Below are 18,198 nucleotides of genomic sequence, written 5' to 3' on the forward strand. Positions count from 1 at the left end.
TCTGAGATCGTGTGCTGGAACGAAAACAATTGCAGCATGAAAGGTATTTATAAGCCATTTAAGAAACACACAAAAATCGTTAGATTTACTTCAACATTTAAATTGAATTTACCAAAATATTTTCGTCGCTTTGAGACTGCAACCTGATCACTGACAAAATTAATGCTGCACGAAGTTTTCTCTGTGAACAGGTCGCGGTCTCAAAGCGACGAAAATATTTTGACAAATTAAATTTAAATGTTGAAGTGAATCTAACGTTTTTTGTGTGTTTCTTAAATGGCTTATAAACACCTTCCACACTGCAATAATAATCCTTATCCTTGTTTTAACATCTACCTTTCCTGACAATAGTCAAATACGAGTATGCTGAGGGCAGAGTTTTCTATGACTGGAAGTCCATCCTGATGCCAACCAAACTCCCACTTGTTTCCAAGTAAGGTAATGATCTGCAAGTCTATCAAGCTTGGATATGTTTCCACGGAGAACCAGAAACAAATGGCAATGAATGAATGAACTATTTATTTACAAGATACCCAGATATCCAGTTGCTGCAGACGGCAGGTAAATGATGCACCATCAGGAAGCCACTGTCTACAGCCAACAAGAGAACATGTGAAGACAAGGGAAATACAAACACACACACACACACACACACACACAAACAAACATACACATATACATAGAACAAGATACTTTCAATTTCCATCTACCAAATTCACTCACAAGGTTTTGGTCCGACTGGAGCTATAGCAGACTTGGGGTTAACATAAATAAAATCAAGTACGAAAGAAACAGCAGAACCATGGAACAAATATAGTTCTGTATTTAAGAGATGAGGAAATATGTACATTATTTACATTATTTACATTTGACTGATATTTGTCCTCATCTTGTTTGTTGTTAACACAGCATTTCGGCTGATATAACCTCCAGCCTTCATCAAGTGTCTTGGGGAAATTTCGAACTTGGGTTCTCATATCTAAGATATTTTTTGATGATGTTGCTGTTATTATTATTATTATTATTATTATTATTATTATTATTATTATTATTATTGTTATTATTATTATTATTATTACTATTACTATTATTATTATTATTTTTATTATTATTATTATTATTATTATTACTATTACTATTATTATTATTATTTTTATTATTATTATTATTATTATTATATTATTATTATTATTATTATTATTATTATTATTATTATTATTATTCAGGTCACTGCTTGGAATCAAACTCGGAATCTTGAGGTTAGTAGCCCGTGCTCTTAACCACTACACCATATGCTCGCGGGCAAATAATGTAAATAATGTACATGGAACAAATGTCATGTGGCATTTGATTACATTTAGATTTCAAATTCCTGTGGAGTGAACTTTATTCAATAATGAACTTATTGTGTGCAGTTCTCAAGTGCATTACAACTCATCAACAAAAGTAACCAAAACTGCATGAACAGGACATAGAATATGCACCAGGGGTCAACAGTGAGAAAGTCTTTAATATACTTCTCATGATATTTACTCACTGTTCTCAGGGCTCTAACAATTATTGGTACTACTACCACCTTTTTCAGCGACCACAACTGCTTAACCTCCCAAACTAACCTGTTATATCTATTAAATACTATTATTATTATTATTATTATTATTATTATTATTATTATTATCATTTTACATCTGACATTCTATGCAATCATTGCAGTGTATTGTTGGTGCTATGTTTTGGTTTTGTTTCCTAGTAGAATAACTGTTTCTCAACTAATTAGAGAAAGAAGATTAACAGTTTTACCTGATTATGTCAGTAAAATAACATGCTTAGTTGGGTTGAGTTAGCAAAAAAATACTGAAACATATCTTTAGTTATATTCTATAAATGCTGATATGATTAAAATAAAATTATTCACTGAGCTTAATGTTGTCTTTTCTTGTTACATAATTATTGCTAATTAATTTCTGATACTTATTGTATAAGTATGTTAACACTCACCTTAGCATTAATGATTGCAATCCTGCTATTAGCATACTTTTAATCCACAAAGTTCGAATTAATAAGTAAGCATTTCGAATACTGTGTTCCATTCGTTTGTATTAATGATTTCCTTTGTGGATGTGTACCTCACATTTAGAGAGAAAAGGAAATGGAAATTTAGAGATTTCAGCCTTACAATAAGTGTGAAGTGGTTCTGAGTATATAACAAAACCAATTCATTGCCTTGGTATTCAAACTTCTTACTGATGCATTATAGAACAGGCTGTGTTAATGTGTATTATATCAATGCCTATTCTACAGCAGTCACATGAATTCACAATTGAGTAGAAGTTTGTTTGCATTCCTGTTGTGTTCGAAGTGTGTTGAAGTTATATTTTCTTACTGACAGAGAGAGAGGAGGGGAGCAAACAGAGAGAGAGAGACGGGGAGAGGGAGAAGTGTGGCATATCAGAAGGATTGGTGCAAATTAATACAATTGGTGCAGTTGATAAGAATGACTGACATAGAGCGAAATTCCACCTTTCTTGTAGTGTACTATTGTTATTATTATTTCCCAGTTTTATTATTGGTAATGTGCTTTCACTGCACACTCTAGCAGAATTTCATTTCTCTCGGATACATATGTATGGAATGTTATCAGTTTATAAATCTGCAACGTTGCCAGGTGCTCACAGTTCTCTACCAGTTTCACAATACAGATGGTGATATCAGCTCTTACGATCAGCGCAGAATTATTGAAGCAGCTGAGTTACAATATTCACAGGGGAACTAAGCCTCAGTGAAAGTCAACTGAACAGTTTATTCTGAAGGAATTTTATCATGGAGTCTATGGACAACTATCAGAAATCTATGGCTGTAGAAATGTTACCAGGGGATACTGCCAGTTTGAAGTACCATCAACTGGGCCTACCTGGGAAGTACACTGCGTGACAAAGCCATTTCGCATGGTCTCCAGTAATGCTGACTTGTGGAGTTGTTTCAGATATCTGCTGTTGTGAGTAGAAGAGATTTAACCATCCTGCTGATTGTGCTGTTGTCTTGTTCTTTTCACTGGTCTGATGTTGAGGCTGACATCATATTCCATGGTCAAGATTGAAATGACTTTAAGTTAAATCCTTAGCAACTTCTCCATGAAAATGGTGAGAAAAGTAATTCCCTGAGTTAATTTGGGATGGGTATATCAGGTTCTGTATATTTTACCCCAGTGTGATTTTGATGCCATCAAAATCACACTGGGGTAAAATATACAGAACCTGATATACTCATCATGACTACCCTTCTGATTAGGGTATACCAGGCACATGCATCAACCATATGTGCATGACATTGCAGGTGGGGCCCAGTTAGAATTTTCTTCATGTTGAGTATCTCATACCACTCAAAAGACCCCTGAATAAGGGTTGTTTAAGGATGTTGAACGAAACACTCATGATTCCAGAGGTGAATTATTCCAACCCCAAAGAATTCCTTTCAACACATGGCTATGATGCTCCCCCACTACTTCTGCTCATGATCAGAGATGCACATATCGTCAGCCACTAAGGGACATGCTCATCTGGTTAAGGTCAAACAACTGACAAGCAAATCTGTGGCATTGAGCAGAATAATTGCTGTAGCCCTTCTTTTATACCAAGATAAAACATGTACATGGTAACACTTCCAATTAATTAAGATCAGAAGCCATTAGAACCACTGCCTGGTACTGCATCATGGCATTGGTTATTATTATTATTATTATCAGTAGTAGTAGTAGTAGTAGTAGTAGTAGTAGTAGTAGTAGTAGTAGTAGTAGTAGTAGTAGTAGTAGTAGTAGTAGTAGTATTAGTAGTAGTAGTAGTAGTAGTAGTAGTAGTATCATACCAAACTTGTTAGTGCATCAGACAAAATCACTTTTCCAGTTGTTTTCTTTCTAAGTTCAAATCTCGGAATGGCCAACTTTTCCTTTCATTTTCTGATGTTCAAGTGACTTAGAAGAGTATCCTTTTGAGTCACCTTTCATCCTTCCTGGGCCTTGTAACTGATGTACACTTGCCTAGACAAAATTTTCCCCCTCCAATAAAGAGAGAATACATTTTTGCTGGAAGCCAACCAGTCTGAACAAAACTTAGTGGATGCATTTGAAAGGTATTTCAATGGTGTATATACATTGGGTGTGGTACACAGATAGCTATTTTTGTTTAATGCTACTTCAACTACATACATCAAAGCTGTTTTCATAAATTATTCATTATTTTTAAAATCAGTTAAAATAAAGGCAAATTATTCCAATAAAAATATGGTAACAAAGCTGCGAAACCAGACAAGAGAAAATTGGATCACACAAACAATAGAATCAAGACACATGGAATGAAGGCATTCAAAAACCACTGAAGTCAGACTGGCACGATAAAATATACACAGTCATGATGTAGATAATGACGAAGAATATGATAATGGTAAAGTGATTTTGATTATGACAATAATAATGATGATGAGCATAATGGTATTGGTGGCAAACTTTGATAGTATATTAAACATAATTATCATTGTTTTATTTGCCAAAATGAAGAATTAAATGGTTTTTAGAAAGTCTATTTGGATCTATTATTTTCAATGTCCTGCTAACGAAAGAAATTATGATTTTAAAGGATCATCCAACTCATAACTGAATACAAAGTGGTTGTTAATCTTAAAAATAAATAATTATGTTCTTGGATTAAGCATGTTTATTGTTGAATGTATGTACATCAATTCTGATGGCATTCTTTCAAGAGGGAGAAATTTTCATTCTGAAAGAAATTTAGGTGTAATTTACATTGAATATTAGATACAATTTCTAAATGTTTTCAAACAGAATGTCTTTTTGAATGCTGGTCAAAATTTTCAGAGAAATTGATATCCTGTTTCAAACAGAATTATAACATTAATGCTTAGTAGCCTCATAGATCAAAACAGTTCAAACCACATTAAAAATTCAAATTATTGCTTATTTTATTACTCTTTGGAATGAGTTTGTGGCATGCTTTTCTCTCTCTCTCTCTCTCTCGCTCTCTCTCTCTCTCTCTCTCTCTCTCTCTCTCTCTCTCTCTTTCTGTCTCCATGAGTCTCTGGATGATTTATGGTATGGAATGCTTAATGGGATTAATATTTCTTCAATTTATTGAAGGTTTATATTTGCTGAAAATAAAGTTGGGTAGATAAATAGGATATTAGATAGTGAGTTCAGGAAAGATAAAGTTATATAGAAAGATGATTACATTAAGAGTTTGAAAGTTGAACAAAATAGAAAGCGACAGACTAAAGTATTCAGCAAACAGCTTCAGGGAAATTTAAATATATATGAGGAGGGGAAAAAAAAATATGTTTCTTTCCTGAACATATTTCTTCTCGCATCCCATACATCACATATTCCCCACCTTTAACATGTTTTATATTTATGAAGTCTCACCATTAACAATAACATAAATTCAAAACGACACATCTCTTGCCAGGTTTTCACTCTTCAACTTTTTTCCTTGTTTTCTTTTTCAGACTATTACTGACAGTTTCTCATACCAGACCAATGAGATTCATAGATATATCACATCTAACTTTAACCATATCTGTAGATTTGACATTTATTTGGTATATGACATAATATGACAATGCAAATAGCCATAGCCGAGTCGGTTAGCACCAAACTAAACAACCAGTTGAGGGAACATGGGTATGTATCAGTTCACCAATATCACATTTTACATGTGGTCACTCATCTCACAACACCTCCTTGGCATTATTTTTGGTGTTATTTGGTCTTAAGTAAACCCTGACTGAGTTGACCCATGATCAAACGCATTCCAGATTTGACCATTCAGATCTGGAGAATCAGTTAGGTCCAGGGCAATTTTCATCAATGAGTAGATAGTAAGTTGTAAACCAAGAAAAGTAAGAGAGATATATTAAAAGTGAGCTGCATGCAGGAAATGAAATGAATAAATAAATAATTGGATAGAAATTTTAATTAGGATAATTAAAGTTATGGATATAAAATAGAGTGTCTTGACAATTTACAGAGAATGTGATAATCACTTGGACTTTGTGTATATATATACACATAGATATGCACATACACACACACACACACACACACACACACACACACACACACACACATACACACACATAAATATGGATTACAAATACACACACACATATGTATAATGGCCTACAATGACTTTATAGTCAAGTTAATTTACACGGCTACACTCACCCCATTAAATCCATACCCCTACTCTTGACCATTGAGGGTCAAAAATTATGTAAATTTACAATTATTTAGTATGGAACCTTGATGCGTGCCAGTTGAGTAAAAAGAGTTGTAAGACAATAATTACAATGATAAGAAACATTGATGATGATGATGATAATGAAGTAAGAAGGTGATGGTGATGGCAGCAAAGACAACAATGAGGAGGGGAGAGAGGAGTAGGTGTGGGTGGATAATGAAAGTTTTCTGTCGCTCTATAAAAACCAGATGTGGAGAATCATTATTTACAATCTCTCCTAAATAGTCAGTCTTTTGTTTTCTGTCTTGTGGTAGATTCTAAAACAAAGCATGGGCAGCTTGCATAAATTAAGAATGGAATTGCTTTTATACACAGCCATTTGGCACCTTTTCAATTAGATATCAAGAGAGTTTTTCATTGACAATGGATAGAGACACAAAATTATGCCAATAGCAAGAATGCAGTCGATTCATTCAATGGAAGCCGTATTAAATGAAATGATACATTTCTGAAGAAATAATAGTGCTTCTTTAGAATGTATGGTAACATCTGATACTGATTTTAGCTTTAATGATCTAAATTTGATGAATATAATGTGAAGTAATGTATCTAATTTTATAATTATGATTCTTGTTATCAAGTAAAGTAAGATTCTTAAATCTATTATATATTCAATGAATCTTTTAAACATTGTCACTATAATTATTTAATGTAAACAGGATTGAGGAGATACTGACAACCATCTAAGGGGTTTAGAATTCCCAGATAGAAACTCAGCACTGTATTGTGATTAAGATTTACCTATTACTGCAAAATACACATTGTTGTACACAGGTACGCTAGAAAGGTGCACACCACTACAATTAGTTGTGATGACATCAAAAAATCAAATGGAAATTGTAGTTGTGATACCTGTGCCGGTGGCACGTAAAAAGCATCGCCCATACGTGGCCGATGCCAGTGCCACCTTGACTGGCTTCTGTGCCGGTGACATGTAAAAAGCACCAACCAATCATGGCAGTTGCCATCCTCCCCTGGCACCTGTGCCGATGGCACGTAAAAAGCACCCACTACACTCACGGAGTGGTTGGCGTTAGGAAGGGCATCCAGCTGTAGAAACACTGCCAGATCAGACTGGAGCCTGGTGCAGTCTCCAGGCTTCCCAGACTCTGGTCGAACTGTCCAACCCATGCTAGCATGGAAAACAGACGTTAAACGACGACGATGATGATGATGATGATGATGATGATGATGATGATGATGATGATGCTGCTGCTGCTGCTGCTGCTGCTGCTGCTAAAAATTGTCTTGTGTTTCAGTGACTTGCAAACTGGATTTAAGCCTTTCTATGTCAAGGTATTTTTCAGGTGAAGATTTGTGTTTCCTCTGTGCAACACTTCAGAAATTAGTATTAAACCTAAGAAGTCATCAGAAGAGATTCTGTTTTTACAATATAAATTTGTATTCAGCTGTTTACAAGCACTTAAATCATTAATCAGATACTTAATTGCCATAATTTACCATAATGAATGCATCCAAGAATTTCTGGTAGATTTTCTTTATCTGAATTAAAGTAGGATTTTAGATTACTATTAAAAAAAAAGTCAACCAAATTCTGGTGCATTACAGAGTTATTTCTGGCAGTTGCATTGGATGCACCATAATGTGATACTGCAACGACAAAACTTTAGGCTTCTGAGACTTAAGTAATTTGCTTGTGTTGTAAGCAACTCGGTTAAGATCTCAGTGGTTCTGGGATACAAACAGTTGAACATTTGACTTGTAAGATAATATTGTAAAACTCTTAGAATATATATTTTCCCTTTATTCTTCTTTTAAAGATTTCAGTCAATGGGTTGTGGCCATACTGGGACAATACAATCAAGGGCTTTTATCAATTATTTCAGTTGTAGTACTTTGTGAGTTATTTCACAAGCTTCCAATATTCAGACAGGATATAAACTCAGACATCAGTATTTCTATTGGAATCATCATCATTGTTCAACCATGGTCGAGACAATGGAATTTATTATGTTACACCAGACTTCACGGTCCATCATAGCATTACAGAGGTCTTGTTGCTGGATGCCTGTATCCCTGGAGATTACAACAGGGGAGGAGAGTGTGTGCCCTCTGGTATCGTGAGCAGATGGCTTCCAGAGGAGAAGAGTAGAAATTACCTCGTTTTCAGCTCTACAACAATGTCCAGCAAACTGGACTCTTCTACCTTTCACAAGAGATGATACAGGTGGTAATTTCCCATATATTTGTACTTTGGCTGGATGACGCTTCCACAAGAGAGTGTAAGTTCCATCCAACCGCCTCTCAAGCTTGTTTGATAACGTCCAGGTTTCTGAGCCATATAGTAGAATTGGTTCGACTGTGGCTTTGAAGATTTCAAGTTTGAAATCTCTACTTAGAATAGTTTTTACCAGCCCCACTGACATAAGTGCAGGAACAAAATCTGTTTAGCGGGGTTGCTAACCCAAGTCCTACCAAGGATATTAAGAGGATTTTCATTGACCCCCAAAATTTTAGGAGGTGCTCTTACCCCCTCCCCTTGCACCACCTGTTCCTGAACCTATACCCACTGATATAAACATATCAATCTATCTGTTTATATGATCTTGACTGAATTTTGAAGGAGGACCTGTCGTTGGTCAGTCAGGTCTTCAGGTGCCTTTCATTGCTCCAACACATCACTGCACTTGCACCATCTCACTAGGACCCTTGGATACAATCTCGTCTTCATGTACAATGGCTCCTCTATTACATTGGTTATCAGGTAGACATGTGCAGCACCTTTAGATGAGCATCTTGCCTCTGTGCCATGGTTGGGTCTTTTAGCTAAGGTTCATTAAGTGTTTGAAGAGCAGGTAAAAGAGGCTGTCAACATATGTTTATGGAATAGTTTTCTCTGCATGTGTGTGTGTGTGTGTGTGTGGTTAAATGCTTATTTATTAATCTTATTTCTTTATTTCCCACAAGGGGCTAAACACAGAGGGGGCAAACAAACGGATTAAGTCGATTATATTGACCCCAGTGTGTAACTGGTACTTATTTAATCGACCTCGAAAGGATGAAAGGCAAAGTCAACCTTGGCGGAATTTGAACTCAGAATGTAGCAGCAGACGAAATACCACTAAGCATTTCGTCCGGCGTGCTAACATTTCTGCCAGCTCGCCACCTTCATAAGCCTTCATGGCTTATTTATTAATCTTGAAAAGGCCTTACCTACACAAGTCTTAATGTTTAGAGAGGATGATGGTGTGTGAACCGAATAACTTAATGGAGACACTTTCACTCTCTGGCAGGAGACCTGACCATGATACATGTGATCAACTAATGGTCAATTTTAAAATGCTGGTATTATTTTAACATCAGCAGAAAGTTGAGGCTCTGCTTAGAGTCTGAAGAACTCTCTTCATCAAGAGATCTTTCTGAACCTCAAAACAGAAGTTTTATTCTTCCATGAATATCAATATGTTCTAAGGAACTGGTCAAGTTCTACCAACCAACAGGGACTGGTGTTTGCTTCAATATGATTTTTACACCCTTCTTATTTGATCAGTCCTTCCATTCTTTGCTTTATATCACACTCCCCATTCTATCTCTATACACCAACTCTCTTTTTCCTTTTTGTTACATCCTCATCTCCTTCTTTTGCAATTTCCCTGTCATCCTCTCCTGTGCTCCCATATATACATGTCTATATGTAATATATCTGCATAACCATCCCTTTCTACATGGCCTGCTATAAAGCTTTTTTCAGCTAAAGGGATATAACTCTGAAATCCTTCATTTATAACATCCTTTGCTCAAATTTTGCTTTGGCTTACCAAAAGCCAAGCAGTTGGATTTTACCCTCGCCTTTCCACCTGACATGATATAATATTTATGCCTTCAGTGCAAAAGAGTTCAGCCAGTATATTGTTTCAGTCAGTCACGTCGGATGGCTTTTTGGTTTTAGGGAAAGTCTGACTTTGCATGAAACCATCTGATAAATTTGCCTGGCTAAAATTTGGTGCTTAATTTACATTTTGTATTCAATGTGAATCCATTCTGTCACACTGTGTGTGCTCTTTTTGCCAATTTAAGAACCGTCTGTGGGGATTTTACATCATGAGCACCTTTTCAAACTCCACCGGTCTAACACCCATGGACATGTTTACAAAGTCAGAAAACAGCACAGCTCCCATGACTTTCAGAAACATTTTTTCATGCTAAGAGTTGCTGAAGCATGGAACAAACTGCTGGCATCAGTTGTTAGTTGTCGGAGCACTGCATCCTTCAAAACTTCCATGCTTCCTGAGATTCGCCAAAAACTACACCTGTTTTTCTCCCCTTCATACACACGCAAGCATGTATCTGACTCATACACTGTTCACTTCCCAGGCATTTGTACATTACTGCATATGCTTTATACGCACTTTTGACAAGGTGTGATGCACCTGAGCACTGTATACAATAATTTCATTATTATTATTGCTTTAATATCCACTTACCTATGTTTGCATGGGTTAAAAGGAATTTGCTGAGACAGATTTTTCTATGGCTGGGTGCCCTTCCTGTCACCAACCTTCACCTGTTTTTCAGTAAGGTAATATTTCTCCCTGACAAATCAGGTTTTCCGAGAAAATAAGAAATAAAAGACACCTCTTGCATGAGGTAGCCCTCGTTCATAATTATTTTGTGAAGTAAAGAAAAGAAAACAATAACACACACACATGTATGCCAGGCTTTCTTTAGTTTCCTATTTCTTTACTACCCACAAGAAGCTACACACAGAGTAGACAAACAAGGACAGATAAACGGATTAAGTTGATTACATCGACACCAGTGTGTAACTGGTACTTATTTAATCGACCCTGAAAGGATGAAAGGCAAAGTCAACCTCGGTGGAATTTGAACTCAGAACATAGCAGCAGACGAAATACTGCTAAGCATTTCACCCGGTGTGCTAAGGATTCTGCCAGATCGCCGCCTTTAGTTTCTATCAACCAAAGCCACTCATTGGGCTTTGGTCAATTATAGTAGAAAACACTTGAAAATCCATGCCGTGGATCTAAATCCCAAACCATACGGAAGCTAAATTCTTGCCACACTGCTACGCCTGCACTTGTGTGCATGTGTGTGTTTTTCTGAATATCAATCTGTCTATATATGCGTGTGTGTGTATAATATTCAGTAAGGTGATACACTGTAAAGTGAAATGAAGCAAGCAGCCAGGAATGGCTGAATAGACAGAAGCAACATTCAAACAAAGCAAAAAACTTGTCTCACTTCCTTCCCTTTCTCATCGACTGCTGCCTCTCCTCAATATTTCTTTTGCCTTTTTGTGAGAGAGGTAAACACAGCATACACTCAAGCAAAAACATCACTAATCTCCAAAGCTATAACAATAAACAAACATATATCTATATATACACACATAAGATCAACATTATCATCATCATCATCATCATAATTTAATGTCCGATGTATGTATTGGCATGGGTGTATATATACACACACACACACACACATATATATATATGTATATATATATATATATATATATATATAATATATATATATATATATATAATATATATATATATATATATATATATAATTTATTGGTTTACATTCAAATATAACTATAAACACACAGATACACACACCCCTCTCTCCTCTCTCTCTCTCTATATATATATGCGGGTGTGTATGTGTGCATATATATGGCAGTTGCCAGCCTCACCTGGCTCCCGTGCCAGTGGCACGTAAAAAGCACCATCCGATCATGGCCGTTTGCCAGACTCGTCTGGCACCTGTGCCGGTGGCATGTAAAAAGCACCCACTACACTCACGGAGTGGTTGGCGTTAGGAAGGGCATCCAGCCGTAGAAACATTGCCAGATCAGACTGGGCCTGGTGCATCCTTCTGGCTTCCCAGACCCCAGTTGAACCGTCCAACCCATGCTAGCATGGAAAGCGGATGCTAAACGATGATGATGATGATGTATATTATAATGTGCATGTGTGTGTGTGTGTGTGTGTGTAAATAAGTATATATATAAAAAATATTGTTTGTTTTATATTAACATTTAGATGTTATTTAACTCCAGAACAGTCTCTGATAAATATACTGAAAGATGTTTTACTCATAATCATCTCATCTTTATTTCAAACAGTTTGTTAAGAACCATATTATCCACAAGAAAGTTTGTGTGTATGTGTGATTTCAAATAGATTTGACAGTTATTTCTAGCAGGCCAGATAGTCACGTTGAAGCTCCATTATAGGTGAGTGATCATCAGGAGTGATTCTACTTAATTGTTATCAATTTGGTTATTTGAAGATTGCTGTAAATCTGTGGTAAATTGAAATTAACATAGGTAAGTAGTGTCGTCCATCCTGAATGGTTATCATTTGCATTGATTAGTAAGCTTTGAAATTGAAAAGCAGGAAATCGCTACCAAATATCTGATGCACAAAAAGGATAGAGATACAGGAAATTCATTCGAGTGTGACAACCAATATCATTAGTAGCTGTCTGAGAATCTGACTGTCAAACTATGCAAATCATTGAAGAATTCCAAACTATAATTTTCATAAACTTTTATTTGGTCAGCCAGAAAAGCTTTGCAGTTTGTTGAATAACCATCTTTTATTCTGATAAAACAAAAATAGAAATAAATATTGAACATAGACACATACTTGTGTGAATGCTTTTCCCAAAGACTCACAGATTCCAGTACAATCTGGAGCCTATTCTACAGGAATCACACATCCTGTTTGCATCTAAGACATACACCAAGTGCCACTTACCAGTCCATCTCTGCAGTCCATTGCTATACTCAAACTTCCTGTCTGTGATTAAGTAGATTCCACTTTCACACATCTCACTCCTGGATATCATCAGCACATTCACCCTTCTTCATCTCAAAATATGGACTAACATTCTCTGAACTCCTCCAGCCATCAACCATCCTTTAACTACCTCACATATTCTATCAAGAATACCTATTTCACTTTACCTCACTTTCTCAAATAATTGTCATTAATTAATTCAATGTACTCCACTCTTCTCAGCCCTCATCTTCATAATCACAGACAATATCATTTCCTGGACATATACACATCCTTGATTCTCTCATGTTAACACGCAAAGACCCTTTGTCTCTTTCCCAAGTCAAACCCCAGGTTTTGCCAAATCCCTCTGTCTTTATCCCTTTGGATTATTTGACCATTGCTTAATCATAATAACTCACCAAATATCCATCTATTAAGCAATCCCTTGCACCATCAGCCTGCACCCACTGACCCTTCAAGCTGGTTGCAGTTGTATCAGGACATGCTACCCCTGGCAGCAAAGTTTAGAAGATAACCAAAACTTGTGTAACAGTTTCTCTGCATTCTGTACAAAAGCGCCATCACTCCAAATCAGCTGACTCTAGCAGACATGCCACAGCAACTCCAGTGAAGAAGGTTGTCTATAATTCTACCAACGTGGTAGTTTTACCAACTACTGTTAACTCATGCAAGATTAAAAGACAAGCTACATGCCTCCCACTTTTATCAAAAGGATTTCAACTAATTTTGTAAAATCCTCCACTTCACCATTCCTCAGCCAGGAAGCCTATCATTGGTATCCATCTCACACTACACACATCCAGCAAAACTACCAAAAGACTTCTTAACCATTCTACTAGTTTCATCATAAAATACACATAAATGCAATACGTGAAAATCTCTGGTTGTTCCAAGCCATCAAGATTATTAACCTTGGCAATGCCATTTCTAAACCTCTCAAACAGAGAGCACCAGAGCTGGCCTATCATCTCTCACCAAATTCTTCAATCCAAGTCATAAGCTTCATTTCAGAACATACAAACACACAACATGCAAACTAGTCTCCCTCTGACCCTAACCTTGAATTCTGATGTATCCTAAAACAAGCTCCCCAAGATTAATCACACTTATGTTTCTTCTACAAGCATTGACTTCAGGCTTGAAGATCAGCTATTTCATTCTGTCCAGCTTCTCAATAGAACTGCCTAACCATATCATAAAATATCTATCCGCACCCCCCGCCACACACAGAGCACAAATGCGTATGTATGTGTATTTGTTTTATCACTATTTGTATGCTTTGTTACCCTAAAATCCTTACACACTTTTCTCAAGCTTTGACATGCAAAGAATTTTGATAACCTAGTTGTACAAAAAGAGTTTAGAATCATGAATCACAGAGGTTGTAGTGATTACTGAATTTGATGATGATGATGATGATGATGAAAATGGTGATGTTTTCACTGAAACCCTGTTGATTGAAAAGATTATTCAATATCCAATATACCACAAAGACAAATCCTTTTAAACTTGTAGCAGATATATTTAATGGTAATGGTAACAGATACAATCTGAAGCGTATTTTAAATGTTTGTGTTTGTGTCAAGTAGAGTTTGTTTGGTTCTTTTCCATAAATCTCACCGAGTATCACATAAAAATACATAGAAAACCGTTGAAAATTTAAGTATACTTAAAGCATTACTATTAAGAAGTGAAAGAATGGAATTCGAGAAGAATCTGTAGTGGCAAATATGGCATTTGGCATTTCTGAAAGTGTCATTTTTGTAGAAATTAAGGAATATTTATGAAAACTAAATCATATTCTTCAATTTGGATAAATGATAGAGAAATTGTTCTGGTGAGAGATATTTTAAAGAATAAATAAGATCCAGTCTGAGTAGATTAACTTTGTGAAATGTAGTAGAATGAAGGTGTAATCTGATTTATCTATAGATTATTCTGGTATAAAGATCCTTATCACTACTTTGAGCCTTCTCCTCGTAAAATATTCAACAGATTCACTCTGACATACAAGTGCTAAAGGTAATAACGTGCCCAAAGTCATTTCATTACATTTCAACTCCATTAATAACTCTAGTTGTATGCTTTTCATTATCATCATTTTAACATTTACTTTTCTATACATGCATACATAAGTCAAGCAGAGTTGTAGAGCAAGATGTCTTTGCAAGTGGATGCTCTTCCTGTTGCCAATCCTCACCTGTTTCCAAGCAAGGTGATTTTTTCCCATGTCTTCGTTTCATGTAACATTGGAAAGGAACATCACCATTTCTAAGGCAACTACTGTGCAATGTCAGGACAAAAAGTCATAAATACACATAAATAAACATATATATTTCTTTACTACCCACAAGGGGCTAAACACAGAGGGGACAAACAAGGACAGACAAACAGATTAAGTCGATTACATCGACCTCAGTGCGTAACTGGTACTTAATTTATCGACCCCGAAAGGATGAAAGGCAAAGTCGACCTCGGCAAAATTTGAACTCAGAACGTAACGGCAGACGAAATATGGCAATGCATTTCGCCCGGTGTGCTAACGTTTCTGTCAGCTTGCAGCCTTAAATACACATATATGGGGGGTTTCTTTCAGCTTTTGTCCACCAATTCCACTTACAAGGTTTCGGTTAGCTTGAGGCTATATTCAAAGACACTTGAGTTATTTTGTACAGTCATTATTATTACTTTATATATTTTTCTTTTGAAATTCCCCATCCAGTGGTGCTGCCTATGCTGACCGCTGTGGTGGATTAAACAGAATATTTAATTAGATTTTCCACTGCTGTATGTGACTGCAGGTCACTACATTTGAGGTTAGTGAGTGTCCATCTGCCGTCAGAAAAGTGATATTTCATCTGTTTATAATTCAGCCTACATAACTGCGAATATATGTCATCCTGAAATACAACTGACCACAGTAATAAAGAGAAGCACTGATAATTAATAAGTGTTACACGAGATGGCAGAGATCAATCAATTATAGCTACAGCTCAAAGACTCACTTTCCTGAAATCTGTGAAACTAATAATCAATTAGTGGTTATGTGTAAATATGAATATTGAAGCAATTGACTATTAAGGTACTTACAACATATAAATAGGTTAGCTGAGATGGTTATCATCTCTTGTCATGCCTTCTTCTTATTCTGGTTAACTCTGCTTTTATCAAAGTCAAACAAAGAAGACCTGCACTAAATTGATGCATATCAATGCCAGGAATGATGCATCGTTCATCATCATCATCGTTTAACGTCCTCATTCCATGCTAGCATGGGTTGGACGATTTGACTGAGGACTGGTGAACCAGATGGCAGCACCAGGCTCCAATCTTGATCTGACAGAGTTTCTACAGCTGGATGCCCTTCGAGAGTGTAGTGGGTGCTTTTATGTACCACTGGCATGAGGGCCAGTCAGGCGGTACTGGCAACGGCCATGCCCAAATGAAGTTTGTTTTTTATGTGCCACCTGCACACCGGCACAAGTGCCAGTAAGGCGATGCTGGTAACGATCACACTCGAATGGTGCTTTTTACATGCCATCAGCATGGATTTTACGTGCCTTCAGCACATATACAAATATCCTGATTTCCTTGAAGCAATAACAATTTAAGAAATAATGATTTGTCACATTGACACAATATGATAGATTTGTTGGGGTAGAGTAAACGTCTTTCAATGTATGTGTCTGACACATCATTAACTCCAGATGAATGAATCTCAGAACCCACACTGGCAGGATTTGAACCAACAATGTAGACGGATGCAACCAGATCATCACCATCATCATCATCATTTAACGTCCACTTTCCATGCCAGCATGGGTTGGATGATTTTGACTGAGGGCTGGTGAACCAGACGGCCGTGCCAGGCTGCAATCTTGACCTGGCAGAGTTTCTACAGCTGGATGCCCTTCCTAATGCCAACCACTCCAAGAGTGTAGTGGGTGCTCTTTACGTGCCACCGGCACAGGGGCCAGTTAGGCAGTACTGGCAATAACCTCGCTTGAATCTTTTTACACATGCCACCAGCACAGGTGCCAGTAAGGCGATGCTGGTAACAATCACACTAGAATGGTGCCTTTTATGTGCCACTAGCTTATCTTTTACTTGTTTCAGTCATTAGACTGTGGCCATGCTGGGGCAACACCTTGAAGAATATTTAGCCTAACAAATCAATCACACATACACATATGATGGGCTTCTTTCACTTTCCATCCACCAGATCCACTCACAAGTTTTTGGTCAGTTCATGACTATAGTAGAAGACACATGACCAAGGTGCCCTGCAGTGGGGCTGAACATGAATCCATATGCTTAGGAAGCAGGCTTGTTACCACACAACCATGCTCGCACCTAAATAAATAAAAATATTTAGAAAAACATTCCACTCTCATCACATGCAATTATTGATTAGGAGTTTCCCTCGGTTAGCAAATATTTGAACAGCTAAATATTCTCGGTGCTGGTGGAAATGCTTGAATTTTATGGCAATTAGCATTCGTCATTGTAAATTCCTAATATCAAATGCAACATCCAATTACCCATATATTCAGGTTTGTTTTTAATACACAAGTCATGAAGTACAGCCACTGTCGCAGAGATTGGCTTCTTCACTCAAACTAGATATTAAATGGAAATATGGAGCTGTTGTCGTTTCAGAGACGAATTCAATGTGAGGGCATAAGCTATAATATGGAAAATGGTTATGAATTAAACATTTTAGGATAGGATTAGCTTGTTGCTCTATATCACTGATGCTTCCACATACATACATACATATGTATATATTAATATGTACATCTGTATTTTTATATATATACTCATACATCAAATGCATGTGTGTTTGTAGACCTGTATATAAATGTGTAATATGTATGTGTGTATGTGCATAGATAGATGTAGTAAGAAAGAGTGTGTATGCATATATATATATATAGGTTTGGTGGCACGAACAAGTGAAATCAAGCTCAATATGCAAAGCAGAGCTTATAGATATATCTATTAGCTGTAAAACTATATCAGTGGCAAAAACGTCTGTGCGCGTGTGTGTCTGTATGTGTGTGTGTGAGAGAGAGAGAGAGAGTATGTGTGCACGTGCA

The sequence above is a fragment of the Octopus sinensis genome, linkage group LG8, assembly GCF_006345805.1.
Source record: "Octopus sinensis linkage group LG8, ASM634580v1, whole genome shotgun sequence".
Lineage (NCBI taxonomy): Eukaryota > Metazoa > Mollusca > Cephalopoda > Octopoda > Octopodidae > Octopus > Octopus sinensis.